The sequence below is a fragment of the Rattus norvegicus genome, chromosome 12 (assembly GCF_036323735.1).
Source record: "Rattus norvegicus strain BN/NHsdMcwi chromosome 12, GRCr8, whole genome shotgun sequence".
Taxonomy (NCBI): Eukaryota; Metazoa; Chordata; class Mammalia; order Rodentia; family Muridae; genus Rattus; species Rattus norvegicus.
Window position 1 is genome coordinate 2,535,152 of NC_086030.1, and position 19,614 is coordinate 2,554,765.

At 38.4% G+C, this 19,614-nt stretch overlaps 1 long non-coding RNA gene across 9 annotated transcripts in view; it reads right to left on the reverse strand.

Annotated features, from left to right (window-relative positions):
- Window positions 1-641: 641 nt before the first annotated feature.
- LOC134481241 (uncharacterized) overlaps window positions 642-19,614 on the reverse strand; it is a 49,778-nt gene continuing 30,805 nt past the window's right edge. For all 9 annotated transcript variants that reach the window (XR_010056669.1, XR_010056670.1, XR_010056668.1 and 6 more), the window contains one exon: window positions 642-844. This is a non-coding gene — a long non-coding RNA (uncharacterized LOC134481241). The remainder of the gene's footprint in view (window positions 845-19,614) is intronic.

Genomic DNA, 19,614 nt, shown 5'->3' on the forward strand with positions numbered 1-19,614 from the left:
ATTAGGTCAGTATTTTGGCAGTGTGGTACAGACTTCCTCCTTTTTCAGATATCCAATAAAATTAATTTTGGATGTGCTTTTTTTATAAGTTTTTGAATAATTTATCTGCCTGTCTCACTCTCCTTTCTGTAGCCACTCTTTCATCAGGCAAGGGGTTTCTACCCTTATCCTTCTGAGCTATGTTGGCACCAATGACCTCTTCTTCCCAGGACCTAGGTCTATTGGTATCATGGTGTCATCCAGCCATGGGCTGTTGGATCTAGCTCTCCACTTCTCTTCATCTCAACTTTAGAGGCTCAAGAAATTTGGCCTACTGCTGCTCTATTGACCTACTCTCTTCCCGTGACTTAGGTTCAGGTTGGCTTCGTAGCATCCCTTAGACTCAAGTAATTCAAAATTCAAGATACACAAGAAAGTGCATGATGAATGAGAGTTCTAAGTCACAAGTAAGAGAATATCCAAATTATATTGCCACTAATATGATAGACCACGTTTAGCAGTATATGTCTAGCCAGGCTCCAGTTTAGTTTTCTACTTTCTGTCTTAGGAACTATGAAGACCGATCCAGCAGGCTTCCCCAACTGTCATGAGGTAGTGCACATGAGATGCCTCCTACCCAAAGTAAGGTAAAAGGATGTAGTTCTTTATTTGCCCAGTTGATGAGGACATATAATCACATTCACACAATACTCATTCCTTAGGAACCTCTGGTCTGGTCCATAGTCATTTTGGCATATTTGTGAAGTTCTGTGACCAAACTGTGCTTCTGCTTGCTGAAATTCAATCTGCTCTATGGATTCCTCTTGTTCACCAATGGGCAGCTGGGTTGGTAGACTCAGTGTCACTGTAAATGAGATGGATTCCAGGAGTTAATGTTTTGCAGTGACGAGAGGTGGTTCTTTAAGGTTCTTTTGGCCAATCCTATTTAGGTCACATACATTATTTCCTAAGGGCATATTACTATCGGGCTCACAAATATACTTACAGCAGTCCTTTACACAAGGTGTTTCTTAACAGTTGAACTTCATTTTTCATTGTATTCCTTAGATTAAGGCCTATACTTACCTATCAGTCACACACAAACACACACACACACACACACACACACACACACACACCCTGGTCCCTTATGCAGGGCGTTTCTTAAATGTTCCATTAATTTTTTTGATTCTTATTGTTTTGTCCATCTTTATTAAATTGTATATTTCTTATTTACATTTCAAATGTTATTCCCTTTCCCAGTTTCCAGGCCAATATCCCAATAACCTCTCACCCTCCCCTTCCATGTGTGTGGTCCCCTCCCAATCGTGCCCCTATTACCGCCATCCACCCAACAATCACATTCACTGGGGGGTCCAGCATTCGCATGTCCAAGGGCTTCCCCTTCCACTGGTGCCTCTACTAGGATATTCATTGCTACCTATGAATTTGGAGGCCAGGGTCAGTCCAATGGTAGTGGATTAGTCCCTGGAAACTCTGGTTGGTTGACATTGTTGTTCATATGGGGTCTCAAGCCCCTTCATCTCTTTCAGTCCTTTCCATGATTCCTTCAACAGGGGTCCCATTCACAGTTCAGTGATTTGTGGCTGGCATTTGCCTATGTGACAAGTTATGACTGGGTATCTCAGGAGAGATAAACATCTTGTCCCTGTCAGGCTGCACCTCTTTGATACATGCATCTTATCAGGTTTGGTGGCTGTATATGTATGGGCCACATGTAGGGCAGGCTCTGAATGGGTGTTCCTTCAGTCTCTGTTCTAAACTTTGCCTCTTTATCCCCTCCTAAGGGTATTCTTGTTACCCTTTTAAAGAAGAAGTTTTGTCCTCCTTCTTGAGGTTCATGTGTTCTGTGCATCTTGGGTAATTCAAGCATTTGGGCTTATATCTACTTTTCAATGTGTGCATACGATGTGTGGTTTACTATAATTGGGTTACATCACTAAGGATGATATATCCAGAAGAAGAAGAAGAAGAAGAAGAGGAGGAGGAGGAGGAGGAGGAGGAGGAGGAGGAGGAGGAGGAGGAGGAGGAACAGGAACAGGAACAGGAAGAAGAAGAAAAAGAACAAGAAGAAAAACAAGAAGAAAAAGAAAAAGAAGGGGATAGGGGAAGGGCGAGGAAGGAGAAAAGGAAGGGGAACGGAGTGAAGATTGAGATGGAGAGTGGGAGTTATAGGAGGAAGAGGAAGAGAAGATGGAAAAGGAGGAAGGAGGAGAAGGAGAAGAAGACGAAGAAGAAAAAGAAAAGAAAAGGAAGAAGAGAAGAAGAAGAAGAAGAAGAAGAAGAAGAAAAAGAACAACAACAACAACAGAACAAAAAGAACAAGAAAAAGAACAAAAGGATAAGAGAAAGACAAAGAAAAAGAGGAGGAGGAGGAGAAGAAGAAGAAGTAGGAGAAGAAGGACAAGAAGGAGGAAGGGAGGAGGAGAACAAGAAGAAGAAGGAGGAAGGAGAAGGAGGAAGAGGAAGAGGAAGAAGTAGAACAACAAGAAGAAGAAGAACAAGAACAAGAAGAACAAGAAGAAGAATAATTAAAAGAAACACAAGAAAAGAACAAGACCTAGCACAAGACCAAAACCAAGAAGAACCATAAAAAGAACAAGAAGAAGAAGAAGAAGAAGAAGAAGAAGAAGAAGAAGAAGAAGAAGAAGAAGAAGAAGAAGAAGAAGAAGAAAAGTAGAAGAAAGGGAAGAAAAGGAAGAAAAAATAGAAGAGGAAGAAATCAGGAAGGTTGAGAAAAGAAGAAAAAGAAGAACAAGAAAAGGAGGAGGAAGAAAAACAAGAAGAAGGAGGAGGAGGAAAAGAAGAAGTAGAAAAGAAGAAGCAGAAGCAGATGAAGAAGAAGAAGAAGAAGAAGAAGAAGAAGAAGAAGAAGAAGAAGAAGAAGAAGAAGAAGAAGAAGAAAAACAACAACAACATCAACAATGAGAACAAGAACAAGAAGAAGAGCAAGAACAAGAACAAGAACAATTAAAAGACACTCCACTTCTGGGGTGACTGCTTGACCCTGGGGACAAGGAGATGGGATCAAAAAGCCAAAATCTTCTGCCTGCTCCACCCCTAGCAAGGCCAACCATCATTAGGTCTGCTGTGGCCACTCTGGACTCTTCCAGGAAACACTGGTCAACACAATCCTAAATATATAAAGCCAACAGCAACCACCCTCCCCCACTTCCCAACCCATTCCTATGCACTGAATTTCCTGCTGCTTTCTAGGACAGAACGAGCATGCTTTCATCAGGACTGCCAGAGCACAGCTATTTTTCTATTACAACCCTCAGTAGTCTAAAACACTTGAATAACAACAACTACAACAATATAAAAATTAAATCTAATCTTATGAAACTAATAAAGGTTTCTAAGTGGAGAGAAATAATTTTTTAATTAAATTCAGGAAACTATAACCGAACATGGGTAGACTTTTAAAGTGAAATGAATAGATATTAGAAAGTATAATAAAAACAATCAAAGATGTAAAATAAATGAACAAAGTTATTCAAGACCTGAAAATGTAGTGAGAAGTAATAGAGAAAACAAAAACTGAGCCAATTCTGGATATAAAATGGAAAACCTATAATAAAGAAGAGCAAATACATACACAAGCAATACAAACATAGTGCAAGGGAGAAAAAGAGAGAATCTTGGGCATATGAGACATAATAGAAGAAATTGAAAAATTTGACATAGAAAATGCTGAATCTGAAATGTTTCTACCACAACTCATCCAGGAAATTGAACACTATAAGAAGACCAAACCTGCCTTTCATCCTGCATCTCTGCTGGGCTTAGATCTCATGCTCCAGCTCCCACTGTCCAAGATTGTTGGCCTTGCTAGGGGCTGAGAAGGCAGTGGATTTGGCTTCTTTATCTCATTTGGCTCTCCCTGATAACAACAGGCCTCCCGGGAGTCATCCCTGAGAGACAGGATGACTCCCAGGAGGACCATCATGATGAAGCTAACAGGTGAGATCACCCTGCCCAACACAATATCTAACCTTATTGGTACCCTCACAGAGCCCTGTAAATGCAGGACTTATTGACCTCGCAGAAACAGATCATCCTTCCAGTCTACAACTGTGCCTGGACTCAAATTCGGTACTGTAACCACTATTCTCCCCAATAATACCCAGCAAGAGGATGACACTCTGGAGGTCATAAACAGAGGCAGACTGCCTCTGGGAGGTCCATTATAAGGAGGATCACTGAATGGACAGTCAGAGCCAACATGCTAGTTATATCCAGTTGGAACCTGATGGCAAGGGGCAAGCAAAAGAACATAAGCCTCAGATACCAATTTCACCAGTTCCCCTATCCAGTATCCCTGGATGAGCAAAAGCATGTGGAAAGTAAGATTCTTACCTGAAATATCATTTCCTAAAGATGATAGAGGACATTAAGGAGATCATAAATGATTCCATTAAAGAAATATAGGAAAAAATAGGTATACATGTAGAAGTCCTTATACAGGAAATGTATAAATCACTTTTAAAATGTAGGGAAATATGATCCAACAGGGTAAGAAACTGAACAAAATATCCAGGATCTAAAAATGAAAATAGAAACCATGAAGAAATAAAAAAGGGTGACAACCCACAAGATGAAAAGCATAGAAAAGAAATTAGCAGTTATAGATGCAAGCAATATTGACAGAATACAAGAGATACAAGAAAGAATCTAAGGAATAGAAGATTCCATAGAAAATATTGACACAATAGTCCAAGAAAATAGAAAGTGCAAAAAGCTCCTAATTCAAATATCCAGGATATGCAGGACACAATGAACAAAACAGTATCTAAGCATAGTAGTAATAGAAGAGAGTGAGGATTCTAAATTTAAAGAGACAGAAAACATCTGAAATAAAATCATAGAAGAAAACTTTCCTAACCTGAGAAAGCAGTGGCCATAAACTTAAAAGAAGCATAAAAAATACCAGATACATTGGACCAGAAAAGAAATTACTCCTATGTTATAATAATCAAAACACTAAATGCGCAGAACAAAGAAAGAATATTAAATGACTTAAGGGAACAAGGCCAAATAACGTATAAAGTCAACCTATAAAATGATACCAGGATTCTCAAAAAGCCAGAACTTTCACAGGTATCAGGAAGTCTATAAACAAACACAAGTGCCAGGCTATGATGCTTAGCAAATCTATTAATTGCTATAGATCGAGAAAGCAATATATGACATTTCATAACCAATTATAAACAATTTATATCCATTAAGCCAACCCTGCAGATGATAATAGAAGAAAAACTCTAACCCAAGGCAGAAAATGTCACACAAGAAAAACCAAGAAATTAATATTCTCACAACAAACCCAAAAGAAGAGAACCACACAAACATTATTCCACCTCTCACCACAAAAATGAAAACAAAACAAAACAAAACAAAAACAATCATTGATCTTTAATATCTCTCAAAATCAGTGAACACAATTCCTCAATGAAAGGACATAGACTACCAGAGTGAATATGTAAATAGAACCCAACAGATTTCCGCATATAAGAAACACACCTCAGTGACAAAAACTCTTATTACTTCACAGCTAATGTCTGAAAAATACTTCCAAGGAAGTGGTCCCAAGGAAAAAACTGGAGTAGCCACTCTAATATCAAATAAAATTGAATTTCAACCAAAAGTTTTAAAAAATGATGAAGAAATTCACTTCATACTACTCAAAGAAAAATTTTACCATGAACTCTCAATTCTGAATATCTATGACCCAAATGCAAGGGCACCCCATTCTCAGCATTTCAAAGTATTTTATCAAAAATGAACCATATAATCAGATGCAAAATAAGCCTCAATACATAAAAATATATCGAAACTATCCAATGCATTGTATTGGATCTTCACTGACTAAAGCTGGTCTTATATAATAACCAAAAGAACAAGAACAACAACAACAATAACAACATCCACAACAACAGAATTAAATTTCACATATGCACAGAAGGTAAGCCTCAACTCGACGAAGAAATAATTTTTTTTTTACAATTTATAACACAATTAAAACAAAATGTAAGCAGTACCAAGAGGAAAACCCATCTCTGTCTGCTTCCATAAAGAAATTTGAGAAATCATACACTAGTAGCTTAAAAGCATATCTGAAAGTTCTAGAAACAAAAGAAACAAATATACTCAAGAAGAGTAGATTGCAGGAAATATTCAAACTCAGGAATGGAATCAAACAAGTAGAAACAAAGAGATTTTTTATAATCAACAAAACTAGTAGCTGGCTCTTTGAGAAAATAAAGAAGATAAAGAAACCCTTTGCTAAGCTAAATAGAGAGCACAAAGACACTATCCAAATAACATATTTAGAAAAGAAAAGAGGAAATTCAAATAAGACCTTACAACAGAAGTCTAAACTCAACAAAACTAAAAATTTAGGATGAATGCACAATTTCTAGATAAATAAAAGGTATCAAAGTTAAATCAGGATCAGATAAGCCATCTAAACTTTCCCATAACCCCTAGACAAAAAGAAGCTGTCATAAAAGTCTCTCAACCAAAAAAAAAAAAAAAAATCCTAGGGCCAGAAGGTTTTAGTGCAGGATTCTCAAAGACTTTCAAAGAACATCTTATATCAATACTTCTGAAATCATTCCACAAAATAGAAAGGAAGGAACACTGCCCAGAAGCTAATGCCTAAACCACACCAAGATCCAAGAAAGACAACTTCACACTAATTTCCCTTATGAGTATTGATGTGAAAATAATTAATTTTTTTCAATCCAAATCTAAAAACACATCAAAACAATCATTCACCCTGTAAACTTCATCCCAGGGATCAATAGTTGTTTCAATATGTGGAAATATGGCAAATTAATTTGCTTTATAAAGAAATACAAAGAAAAATATATGAACAACTCATTAGATTCTGAAAAAGCCTTTGACAAAAATGCCTTTTCATATTAAAATTCTTCAAAAGATAAGAAATTAAAGGTTTATACCTAAGTAAAACCAATATGCAGCCAACAAAGAGTCAACATTAAATTAAATGGATAAAATTTGTAACAATCCCACTGCAATCAGAAACAAGAAAGGATGCTCATTCTTTTCCTATTTATTCAATATTGTACTCAAAAGTCTAGCCTTACCAAGTATATAACAAAAGGCAGTCACAGCAATACAAGTTGGAAAGCTCGAAGACACAATATTACTATTTGTGGTTGATATAATAATATGTGACTACAAAAATTCCACCTGAAAACTCCAACTGCTGATAAACAGCTTCAGCAAACTGTCTGGATATAAAATTAACTCAAACAAGTCAGCAGCCTTCTTCTCTTCAAAAGAAAAATGTGCAGAGAAAGAAGTTAGGGAAATAACACACAGACCAAAATAGTCATACATAATATAAACTGTTTTGGTGTAACTCTAGCCAAGAAAGTGAAAGATCTGTATGACAAGAACTTCAAGTCTCTAAAAGAGAAATCAAAGAAGTTTTGAGAAGAAAGATCGATCACCCATGTCCATGAATTGGCATAATTAACATATTAAAAGTGGACAATTTAACAAAAACAATCAACAGATTAAATATAATCCCCATCAAAATGCCAACTCAATTCTTCACAGAGATAGAAAGCCAATTCTTGAAATTAATTGGTAATCCAAAAAACCCAGCACAGCTAAAACCATTCTCAACAATAAAAAAAAAAAAAAAAAGAAAAAGGCTGGAGAGATGGCTCAGCGGCTAAGAGCACCCGACTACTCTTCCAGAGGTCCTGAGTTCAATTCCCAGCAACCACATGGTGGCTCACAACCATCTGTAAAGAGATCCGATGCCCTCTTCTGGTGTATCTGAAGACAGCTACAGTGTACTTATATATAATAAATGAATAAATCTTAAAAAAAAAATCTGTGGGAATTGCTATCTCTGACTTCAAGCTCTACTACAGAACTATAGTGAGGGAAACCAAATGGCACTGGTACAGAAAAAAGCAGTTAAATTACATGGAATAGAATTGAAGACACAGAAATGAACCCACACACCTATGGTCACTTGATTTTGATAAAGAAGCTAAAACCGTCCAGTGGAAAAAGAAATAATTTTCAACAAATAGTGCTGTTTCAACTGGTGGTCATCATCTAGAAGAATGCAAACTGATCTACATATCACCTTGTACAAAGCACAAATACAACTGAATCAAGGACCTCCACATAAAACCAGATACAGCCAGACTACTAGAAGAGAAAGTGGAGAACAGCCTAGAACACATGGGCACTGGGGAATTTTTCCCAAAGAGAAGAGCAATGGCTTATACTATAAGATCAAGAATGTACAAAGGGAACCTCATAAAAATGAAAACTAAAACTAAAGACACATTCAAGAGCTCAAAACAGCAGCCAACAAATTGGGAAATGATCTTCACCAATCCTACATCCAATATAATGCTAATTTCTAATATATACAAAGAACTCAAGAATTTTTTCTCTGGAGAAACAATTAACCCAATTAAAATTGGATTTCAGAGCTATACAGAGAATGCTCAAATGATGTATATTTGAGAAGGGTCTAAAGAAATGTTCAACATCGTTAGTCATCAGGGAAATGCAAATCAAAACAACCTTGTGATTCCACTTCACACCTGTCTGAATGGCTAAGACCAAAAACTCAGGTAACAGTAGCTGCTCTACAGGATGTGCAGAAAAAGAAACACTCCTCCATGTTTTTGTGGAATTGCAAGCTGCTACAGCTCATTTAAAAATCAGTCTGGATTTTCCTCAGAAAATTGTACCTAGTTCTACCTGAGGACCCAACTGTACTAGTTCTGGGCATATACCCAAAAGATGTTCTATTGTATAACAAGGACACATGCACCACTATGTTCATAGCAGCCTTATTTATAATAGTCAGAAGCTGGAAAGAACTGAGATGTCCTGAGCAAAGGAATGGATATAGAAAATGTTGTATATTTACACAAATGAGTACTACTCAGCTAATAAAAGCAATGACTACATAAAAATTTTAGATCAATCAACGAAACTAGAAAATATCATGCTAAGTGAGGTAACAAAGTCACAAAAGAGCACACATGGGGATGCATTCACTTATAAGGGGATATTAACCCAAAAGCTCAAATTATCCAAGATACAATCCACAGACCACATGAAGCTAAAGAAAAAATACCACAATGTGGATGCTTCAGTTCTTCTTAGAAGGGTGACCAAATTACTCATGGGAAAATTTACATTGACACAGACTGTAGCAGGGGCTGAAATAAAGTTCCTTCGGAGATTGCCCCACTTGGGGATCCATGCCATACGCAGTCACTATATTCAGTCACTATTGCTGATGCCTAGAAGTGTTTGCTGAAAGGAGCCTGATATGGCTATCTCCTGAGAGGCTCTGCCAGAGCCTTACTGATACATATGAGTGTAAACGATGGGTATTGGGTGTACCTGGAAGAGAATGAGGGACAAAAGACGCGAAGAAGGATGCCAAGGCAAGAGTCTGATCAAGGCGACAACTTTATTTTTCCCCAAGGCTGAATTTATACCATAACATGGGTAACCGAGGGAAGGTGGAAGTAAGAAACATTTATGCAGGCCAAGGACACAGTATTCGTGTGGTCAGGGAATTGGCTGATGTTGACAGGATGTCAGAAAGGTCACAGGTTTATCATATTATTAGTCAGCAGGACAACTTTATCATATGATTATTTTTCTTGACGACCAGATTTGTATTAGTCTTCTGGAGCTGGCTGGGGATTTTCCATGAACCTAGTCATACTTAATTCTAACATCAACAATGGAGGGCTTCAAGGATATCGCTATCAACAGACGAGGATGCTCAGAGCTAAACTTTGTACTGGACATGGCGACTACAATGGAAGAGTTAGAGAAAGAACTGATTAGCTGAAAGGGTTTGCAACTCCTTATGAATAATAAAACTATCAACCAACAGACCCTCTTCAGACGTCCCACGGTGAAAATTACCAACAAATGAGTACAAAATGATAAACCAAGGACTCCTTCTGCATATGTAGTAGAGCATGGCCTTGTCTTCAATGAATAGAAGGAAAAACCCTTGGTTCTGCGAAGGCTTCATTTCCCCATGTATTGGAATGCTAGAGCATTGAGTTGGGAGTGGGTGGTGGATAGTGGGAACATCTTGATAAAAGCAGGCCAAAAGGGGTGAGGAGGTTTGGGGGAGGCTGAAAACAGAATTATGCTTGGAAGGTAAATACATAAAATATTCAATAAAAAAGAAATATTCAAATCCCGTGGGAGGGAGAGCTAAACCTTCAGAGAGGCAGACACGCCCGGGAAACCAGAAGAGACTGCACTCTGCACACACATCTCGGACGCCAGAGGAAAACACCAAACGCCATCTGGAACCCTGGTGCACTGAAGCTCCCGGAAACGGCGGCACAGATCTTTCTGGTTGCTGCCTCTGCAGAGAGCTCATGGGCAGCACCCCGCGAGCGAACTTGAGCCTCGGGACCACAGGTAAGACCAACTTTTCTGCTGCAAGTGACCTGCCTGGTGAACTCCAAACAGAGGCCCACAGGAACAGCTGAAGACCTGTAGAGAGGAAAAACTACACGCCCGAAAGCAGAACACTCTGTCCCCATAACAGGCTGAAAGAAAACAGGAAAACAGGTCTACAGCACTCCTGCCACACAGGCTTATAGGGCAGTCTAGCCACTGTCAGAAATAGCAGAACAAAGTAACACTAGAGATAATCTGATGGTGAGAGGCAAGCGCAGGCATCCAAGGAACAGAAACCAAGACTACATGGCACCATCGGAGCCCAAATCTCCCAACAAAACAAACATGGAATATCCAAACACACCAGAAAAGCAAGATCTAGTTTCAGAATCATATTTGATCATGATGCTGGAGGACTTCAAGAAAGACGTGAAGAACTCCCTTAGAGAACAAGTAGAAGCCTACAGAGAGGAATCGCAAAAATGCCTGAAAGAATTCCAGGAAAACATAAATAAACAAGTAGAAGCCCATAGAGAGGAGACACAAAAATCCCTGAAAGAATTCCAGGAAAACACAATCAAACAGTTGAAGGAATTAAAAATGGAAATAGAAGCAATCAAGAAAGAACACATGGAAACAACCCTGGATATAGAAAACCAAAAGAAGAGACAAGGAGCTGTAGATACAAGCTTCACCAACAGAATACAAGAGATGGAAGAGAGAATCTCAGGAGCAGAAGATTCCATAGAAATCATTGACTCAACTGTCAAAGATAATGTAAAGCGGAAAAAGCTACTGGTCCAAAACATACAGGAAATCCAGGACTCAATGAGAAGATCAAACCTAAGGATAATAGGTATAGAAGAGAGTGAAGACTCCCAGCTCAAAGGACCAGTCAATATCTTCAACAAAATCATAGAAGAAAACTTCCCTAACCTAAAAAAAGAGATACCCATAGACATACAAGAAGCCTACAGAACTCCAAATAGATTGGACCAGAAAAGAAACACCTCCCGTCACATAATTGTCAAAACACCAAACACACAAAATAAAGAAAGAATATTAAAAGCAGTAAGGGAAAAAGGTCAAGTAACATATAAAGGGAGACCTATCAGAATCACACCAGACTTCTCGCCAGAAACTATGAAGGCCAGAAGATCCTGGACTGATGTTATACAGACCCTAAGAGAACACAAATGCCAGCCCAGATTACTGTATGCAGCAAAACTCTCAATTAACATTGATGGAGAAACCAAGATATTCCATGACAAAACCAAATTTACACAATATCTTTCTACAAATCCAGCACTACAAAGGATAATAAATGGTAAAGCCCAACATAAGGAGGCAAGCTATACCCTAGAAGAAGCAAGAAACTAATCGTCTTGGCAACAAAACAAAGAGAATGAAAGCACACAAACATAACCTCACATCAAATATGAATATAACGGGAAGCAATAATCACTATTCCTTAATATCTCTCAATATCAATGGCCTCAACTCCCCAATAAAAAGACATAGATTAACAAACTGGATACGCAACGAGGACCCTGCATTCTGCTGCCTACAGGAAACACACCTCAAAGACAAAGACAGACACTACCTCAGAGTGAAAGGCTGGAAAACAACTTTCCAAGCAAATGGTCAGAAGAAGCAAGCTGGAGTAGCCATTCTAATATCAAATAAAATCAATTTCCAACTAAAAGTCATCAAAAAAGATAAGGAAGGAAACTTCATATTCATCAAAGGAAAAATCAACCAAGATGAACTCTCAATCCTAAATATCTATGCCCCAAATACAAGGGCACCTACATATGTAAAAGAAACCTTACTAAAGCTCAAAACACACATTGCACCTCACACAATAATAGTGGGAGATTTCAACACCCCACTCTCATCAATGGACAGATCATTGAAACAGAAATTAAACAGAGACGTAGACAGACTAAGAGAAGTCATGAGCCAAATGGACTTAACGGATATTTATAGAACATTCTATCCTAAAGCAAAAGGATATACCTTCTTCTCAGCTCCTCATGGTACTTTCTCCAAAATTGACCATATAATTGGTCAAAAAACGGGCCTCAACAGGTACAGAAAGATAGAAATAATCCCATGCGTGCTATCGGACCACCACGGCCTAAAACTGGTCTTCAATAACAATAAGGGAAGAATGCCCACATATACGTGGAAATTGAACAATGCTCTACTCAATGATAACCTGGTCAAGGAAGAAATAAAGAAAGAAATTAAAAACTTTTTAGAATTTAATGAAAATGAAGATACAACATACTCAAACTTATGGGACACAATGAAAGCTGTGCTAAGAGGAAAACTCATAGCGCTGAGTGCCTGCAGAAAGAAACAGGAAAGAGCATATGTCAGCAGCTTGACAGCACACCTAAAAGCTCTAGAACAAAAAGAAGCAAATAAACCCAGGAGGAGTAGAAGGCAGGAAATAATCAAACTCAGAGCTGAAATCAACCAAGTAGAAACAAAAAGGACCATAGAAAGAATCAACAGAACCAAAAGTTGGTTCTTTGAGAAAATCAACAAGATAGATAAACCCTTAGCCAGACTAACGAGAGGACACAGAGAGTGTGTCCAAATTAACAAAATCAGAAATGAAAAGGGAGACATAACTACAGATTCGGAGGAAATTCAAAAAATCATCAGATCTTACTATAAAAACCTATATTCAACAAAATTTGAAAATCTTCAGGAAATGGACAATTTCCTAGACAGATACCAGGTATCGAAGTTAAATCAGGAACAGATAAACCAGTTAAACAACCCCATAACTCCTAAGGAAATAGAAGCAGTCATTAAAGGTCTCCCAACCAAAAAGAGCCCAGGTCCAGACGGGTTTAGTGCAGAATTCTATCAAACCTTCATAGAAGACCTCATACCAATATTATCCAAACTATTCCACAAAATTGAAACAGATGGAGCCCTACCGAATTCCTTCTACGAAGCCACAATTACTCTTATACCTAAACCACACAAAGACACAACAAAGAAAGAGAACTTCAGACCAATTTCCCTTATGAATATCGACGCAAAAATACTCAATAAAATTCTGGCAAACCGAATTCAAGAGCACATCAAAACAATCATCCACCATGATCAAGTAGGCTTCATCCCAGGCATGCGGGGATGGTTTAATATACGGAAAAACATCAACGTGATCCATTATATAAACAAACTGAAAGAACAGAACCACATGATCATTTCATTAGATGCTGAGAAAGCATTTGACAAAATTCAACACCCCTTCATGATAAAAGTCCTGGAAAGAATAGGAATTCAAGGCCCATACCTAAACATAGTAAAAGCCATATACAGCAAACCAGTTGCTAACATTAAACTAAATGGAGAGAAACTTGAAGCAATCCCACTAAAATCAGGGACTAGACAAGGCTGCCCACTCTCTCCCTACTTATTCAATATAGTTCTTGAAGTTCTAGCCAGAGCAATCAGACAACAAAAGGAGATCAAAGGGATACAGATCGGAAAAGAAGAGGTCAAAATATCACTATTTGCAGATGACATGATAGTATATTTAAGTGATCCCAAAAGTTCCACCAGAGAACTACTAAAGCTGATAAACAACTTCAGCAAAGTGGCTGGGTATAAAATTAACTCAAATAAATCAGTTGCCTTCCTCTATACAAAAGAGAAACAAGCCGAGAAAGAAATTAGGGAAACGACACCCTTCATAATAGACCCAAATAATATAAAGTACCTCGGTGTGACTTTAACCAAGCAAGTAAAAGATCTGTACAATAAGAACTTCAAGACACTGAGGAAAGAAATTGAAGAAGACCTCAGAAGATGGAAAGATCTCCCATGCTCATGGATTGGCAGGATTAATATGGTAAAAATGGCCATTTTACCAAAAGCAATCTACAGATTCAATGCAATCCCCATCAAAATACCAATCCAATTCTTCAAAGAGTTAGACAGAACAATTTGCAAATTCATCTGGAATAACAAAAAACCCAGGATAGCTAAAGCTATCCTCAACAATAAAAGGACTTCAGGGGGAATCACTATCCCTGAACTCAAGCAGTATTACAGAGCAATAGTGATAAAAACTGCATGGTATTGGTACAGAGACAGACAGATAGACCAATGGAATAGAATTGAAGACCCAGAAATGAACCCACACACCTATGGTCACTTGATTTTTGACAAAGGAGCCAAAACCATCCAATGGAAAAAAGATAGTATTTTCAGCAAATGGCGCTGGTTCAACTGGAGGGCAACATGTAGAAGAATGCAGATCGATCCATCCTTATCACCCTGTACAAAGCTTAAGTCCAAGTGGATCAAGGACCTCCACATCAAACCAGACACACTCAAACTAATAGAAGAAAAACTAGGGAAGCATCTGGAACACATGGGCACTGGAAAAAATTTCCTGAACAAAACACCAATGGCTTATGCTCTAAGATCAAGAATCGACAAATGGGATCTCATAAAACTGCAAAGCTTCTGTAAGGCAAAGGACACTGTGGTTAGGACAAAACGGCAACCAACAGATTGGGAAAAGATCTTTACCAATCCTACAACAGATAGAGGCCTTATTTCCAAAATATACAAAGAACTCAAGAAGTTAGACCGCAGGGAAACAAATAACCCTATTAAAAAATGGGGATCAGAGCTAAACAAAGAATTCACAGCTGAGGAATGCCGAATGGCTGAGAAACACCTAAAGAAATGTTCAACATCTTTAGTCATAAGGGAAATGCAAATCAAAACAACCCTGAGATTTCACCTCACACCAGTGCGATTGGCTAAGATCAAAAACTCAGGTGACAGCAGATGCTGGCGAGGATGTGGAGAAAGAGGAACACTCCTCCATTGTTGGTGGGATTGCAGACTGGTAAAACCATTCTGGAAATCAGTCTGGAGGTTCCTCAGAAAATTGGACATTGAACTGCCTGATGATCCAGCTATACCTCTCTTGGGCATATACCCAAAAGATGCCTCAACATATAAAAGAGACACGTGCTCCACTATGTTCATCGCAGCCTTATTTATAATAGCCAGAAGCTGGAAAGAACCCAGATGCCCTTCAACAGAGGAATGGATACAGAAAATGTGGTACATCTACACAATGGAATATTACTCAGCTATCAAAAACAACGAGTTTATGAAATTCGTAGGCAAATGGTTGGAACTGGAAAATATCATCCTGAGTGAGCTAACCCAATCACAGAAAGACATACATGGTATGCACTCATTGATAAGTGGCTATTAGCCCAAATGCTTGAATTACCCTAGATCCCTAGAACAAACGAAACTCAAGACAGATGATCAAAATGTGAATGCTTCACTCCTTCTTTAAATGAGGAAAAAGAATACCCTTGGCAGGGAAGGGAGAGGCAAAGATTAAAACAGAGACTGAAGGAACACCCATTCAGAGCCTGCCCCACATGTGGCCCATACATATACAGCCACCCAATTAGACAAGATGGATGAAGCAAAGAAGTGCAGACCGACAGGAGCCGGATGTAGATCGCTCCTGAGAGACACAGCCAGAATACAGCAAATATAGAGGCGAATGCCAGCAGCAAACCACTGAACTGAGAATAGGTCCCCTATTGAAGGAATCAGAGAAAGAACTGGAAGAGCTTGAAGGGGCTCGAGACCCCAAAAGTACAACAATGCCAAGCAACCAGAGCTTCCAGGGACTAAGCCACTACCTAAAGACTATACATGGACTGACCCTGGACTCTGACCCCATAGGTAGCAATGAATATCCTAGTAAGAGCACCAGTGGAAGGGGAAGCCCTGGGTCCTGCTAAGACTGAACCCACAGTGAACTAGTCTATGGGGGGAGGGCGGCAATGGGGGTAGGGTTGGGAGGGGAACACCCATAAGGAAGGGGAGGGGGGAGGGGGATGTTTGCCCGGAAACCGGGAAAGGGAATAACACTCGAAATGTATATAAGAAATACTCAAGTTAAAAAAAAAAAAAAAAAAAAAAGAATCAAACCTCTGACAAAAAAAAAAAAAAAAAAAAAAAAGAAAGACGTGAAGAACTCCCTTAGAGAACAAGTAGAAGCCTACAGAGAGGAATCGCAAAAATGCCTGAAAGAATTCCAGGAAAACATAAATAAACAAGTAGAAGCCCATAGAAAGGAGACACAAAAATCCCTGAAAGAATTCCAGGAAAACATAAATAAACAAGTAGAAGCCCATAGAGAGGGGACACAAAAATCCCTGAAAGAATTCCAGGAAAACACAATAAAACAGTTGAAGGAATTAAAAATGGAAATAGAAGCAATCAAGAAAGAACACATGGAAACAACCCTGGATATAGAAAACCAAAAGAAGAGACAAGGAGCTGTAGATATGAGCTTCACCAACAGAATACAAGAGATGGAAGAGAGAATCTCAGGAGCAGAAGATTCCATAGAAATCATTGACTCAACTGTCAAAGATAATGTAAAGCAGAAAAAGCTACTGGTCCAAAACATACAGGAAATCCAGGACTCAATGAGAAGATCAAACCTAAGGATAATAGGTATAGAAGAGAGTGAAGACTCCCAGCTCAAAGGACCAGTAAATATCTTCAACAAAATCATAGAAGAAAACTTCCCTAACCTAAAAAAAGAGATACCCATAGGCATACAAGAAGCCTACAGAACTCCAAATAGATTGGACCAGAAAAGAAACACCTCCCGTCACATAATAGTCAAAACACCAAACGCACAAAATAAAGAAAGAATATTAAAAGCAGTAAGGGAAAAAGGTCAAGTAACATATAAAGGCAGACCTTTCAGAATCACACCAGACTTCTCGCCAGAAACTATGAAAGCCGGAAGATCCTGGACTGATGTCATACAGACCCTAAGAGAACACAAATGCCAGCCCAGGTTACTATTTCCTGCAAAACTCTCAATTAACATAGATGGAGAAACCAAGATATTCCATGACAAAACCAAATTTACACAATATCTTTCTACAAATCCAGCAGTACAAAGGATAATAAATGGTAAAGCCCAACATAAGGAGGCAAGCTATACCCTAGAAGCAGCAAGAAACTAATCATCTTGGCAACAAAACAAAGAGAAGAAAAGCACAGAAACATAACCTCACATCCAAATATGAATATAACAGGAAGCAATAATCACTATTCCTTAATATCTCTCAACATCAATGGCCTCAACTCCCCAATACAAAGACATAGATTAACAAACTGGATACGCAACGAGGACCATGTATTCTGCTGCCTACAGGAAACACACCTCAGAGAAAAAGACAGACACTACCTCAGAGTGAAAGGCTGGAAAACAATTTTCCAAGCAAATGGTCAGAAGAAGCAAGCTGGAGTAGCCATTCTAATATCAAATAAAATCAATTTTGAACTAAAAGTCATCAAAAAAGATAAGGAAGGACACTTCTTATTCATCAAAGGAAAAATCCACCAAGATGAACTCTCAATCCTAAATATCTATGCCCCAAATACAAGGGCACCTACATATGTAAAAGAAACCTTACTAAAGCTCAAAACACACATTGCACCTCACACAATAATAGTAGGAGATTTCAACACCCCATTCTCATCAATGGACAGATCATGGAAACAGAAATTAAACAGAGACGTAGACAGACTAAGAGAAGTCATGAGCCAAATGGACTTAACGGATATTTATAGATCATTTATCCTAAAGCAAAAGGATATACCTTCTTCTCAGCTCCTCATGGTACTTTCTCCAAAATTGACCATATAATTGGTCCAAAAACGGGCCTCAACAGGAGCAGAAAAATAGAAATAATCCCACGCGTGCTATCAGACCACCACGGCCTAAAACTGGTCTTCAATAACAATAAGGGAAGAATGCCCACATACACATGGAAATTGAACAATACCCTACTCAATGATAACCTGGTCAAGGAAGAAATAAAGAAAGAAATTAAAAACTGCTTAGAATTTAATGAAAATGAAGGTACAACATACCCAAACTTATGGGACACAATGAAAGCTGTGCTAAGAGGAAAACCCATAGCGCTGAGTGCTTGCAGAAAGAAACAGGAAAGAGCATATGTCAGCAGCTTGCCAGCACACCTAAAAGCTCTAGAACAAAAAGAAGCAAATAAACCCAGGAGGAGCAGAAGGCAGGAAATAATCAAACTTAGAGTTGAAATCAACCAAGTAGAAACAAAAAGGACCATAGAAAGAATCAACAGAACCAAAAGTTGGTTCTTTGAGAAAATCAACAAGATAGATAAACCCTTAGCCAGACTAACGAGAGGACACAGAGAGTGTGTCCAAATAAACAAAATCAGAAATGAAAAGGGAGACATAACTACAGATTCAGAGGAAATTCAAAAAATCATCAGATCTTAGTATAAAAGCCTATATTCAACAAAACTTGAAAATCTGGAGGAAATGGACAATTTCCTAGACAGATACCAGGTACCGAAGTTAAATCAGGAACAGATAAACCAGTTAAACAACCCCATAACTCCTAAGGAAATAGAAGCAGTCATTAAATGTCTTCCAACCAAAAAGGGCCAGGTCCAGACGGGTTCAGTGCAGAATTCTATCAGTCCTTCATAGAAGACCTCATACCAATACTATCCAAACTATTCCACAAAATTGAAACAGATGGAGCACTACCAAATTCCTTCTATGAAGCCACAATTACTCTTATACCTAAACCACAAAAAGACACAACAAAGAAAGAGAACTTCAGACCAATTTCCCTTATGAATATCGATGCAAATATACTCAATAAAATTCTGTCAAACTGAATCCAAGAGAACATCAAAACAATCATCCACCATGATCAAGTAGGCTTCATCCAAGGCATGCAGGGATGGTTTAATATATGGAAAACCATCAACGTAATCCATTATATAAACAAACTGAAAGAACAAAACCACATGATCATTTCATTAGATGCTGAGAAAGCATTTGACAAAATTCAACACCCCTTCATGACAAAAGTCCTAGAAAGAATAGGAATTCAAGGGCCATACATAAACATAGTAAAAGCCATATATAGCAAACCAGTCGCTAACATTAAACTAAATGGAGAGAAACTTGAAGCAATACCACTAAAATCAGGGACTAGACAAAGCTGCCTACTCTCTCCCTACTTAATCAATATAGTTTTAAGTTCTAGGCAGAGCAATCAAACAACACAAGGAG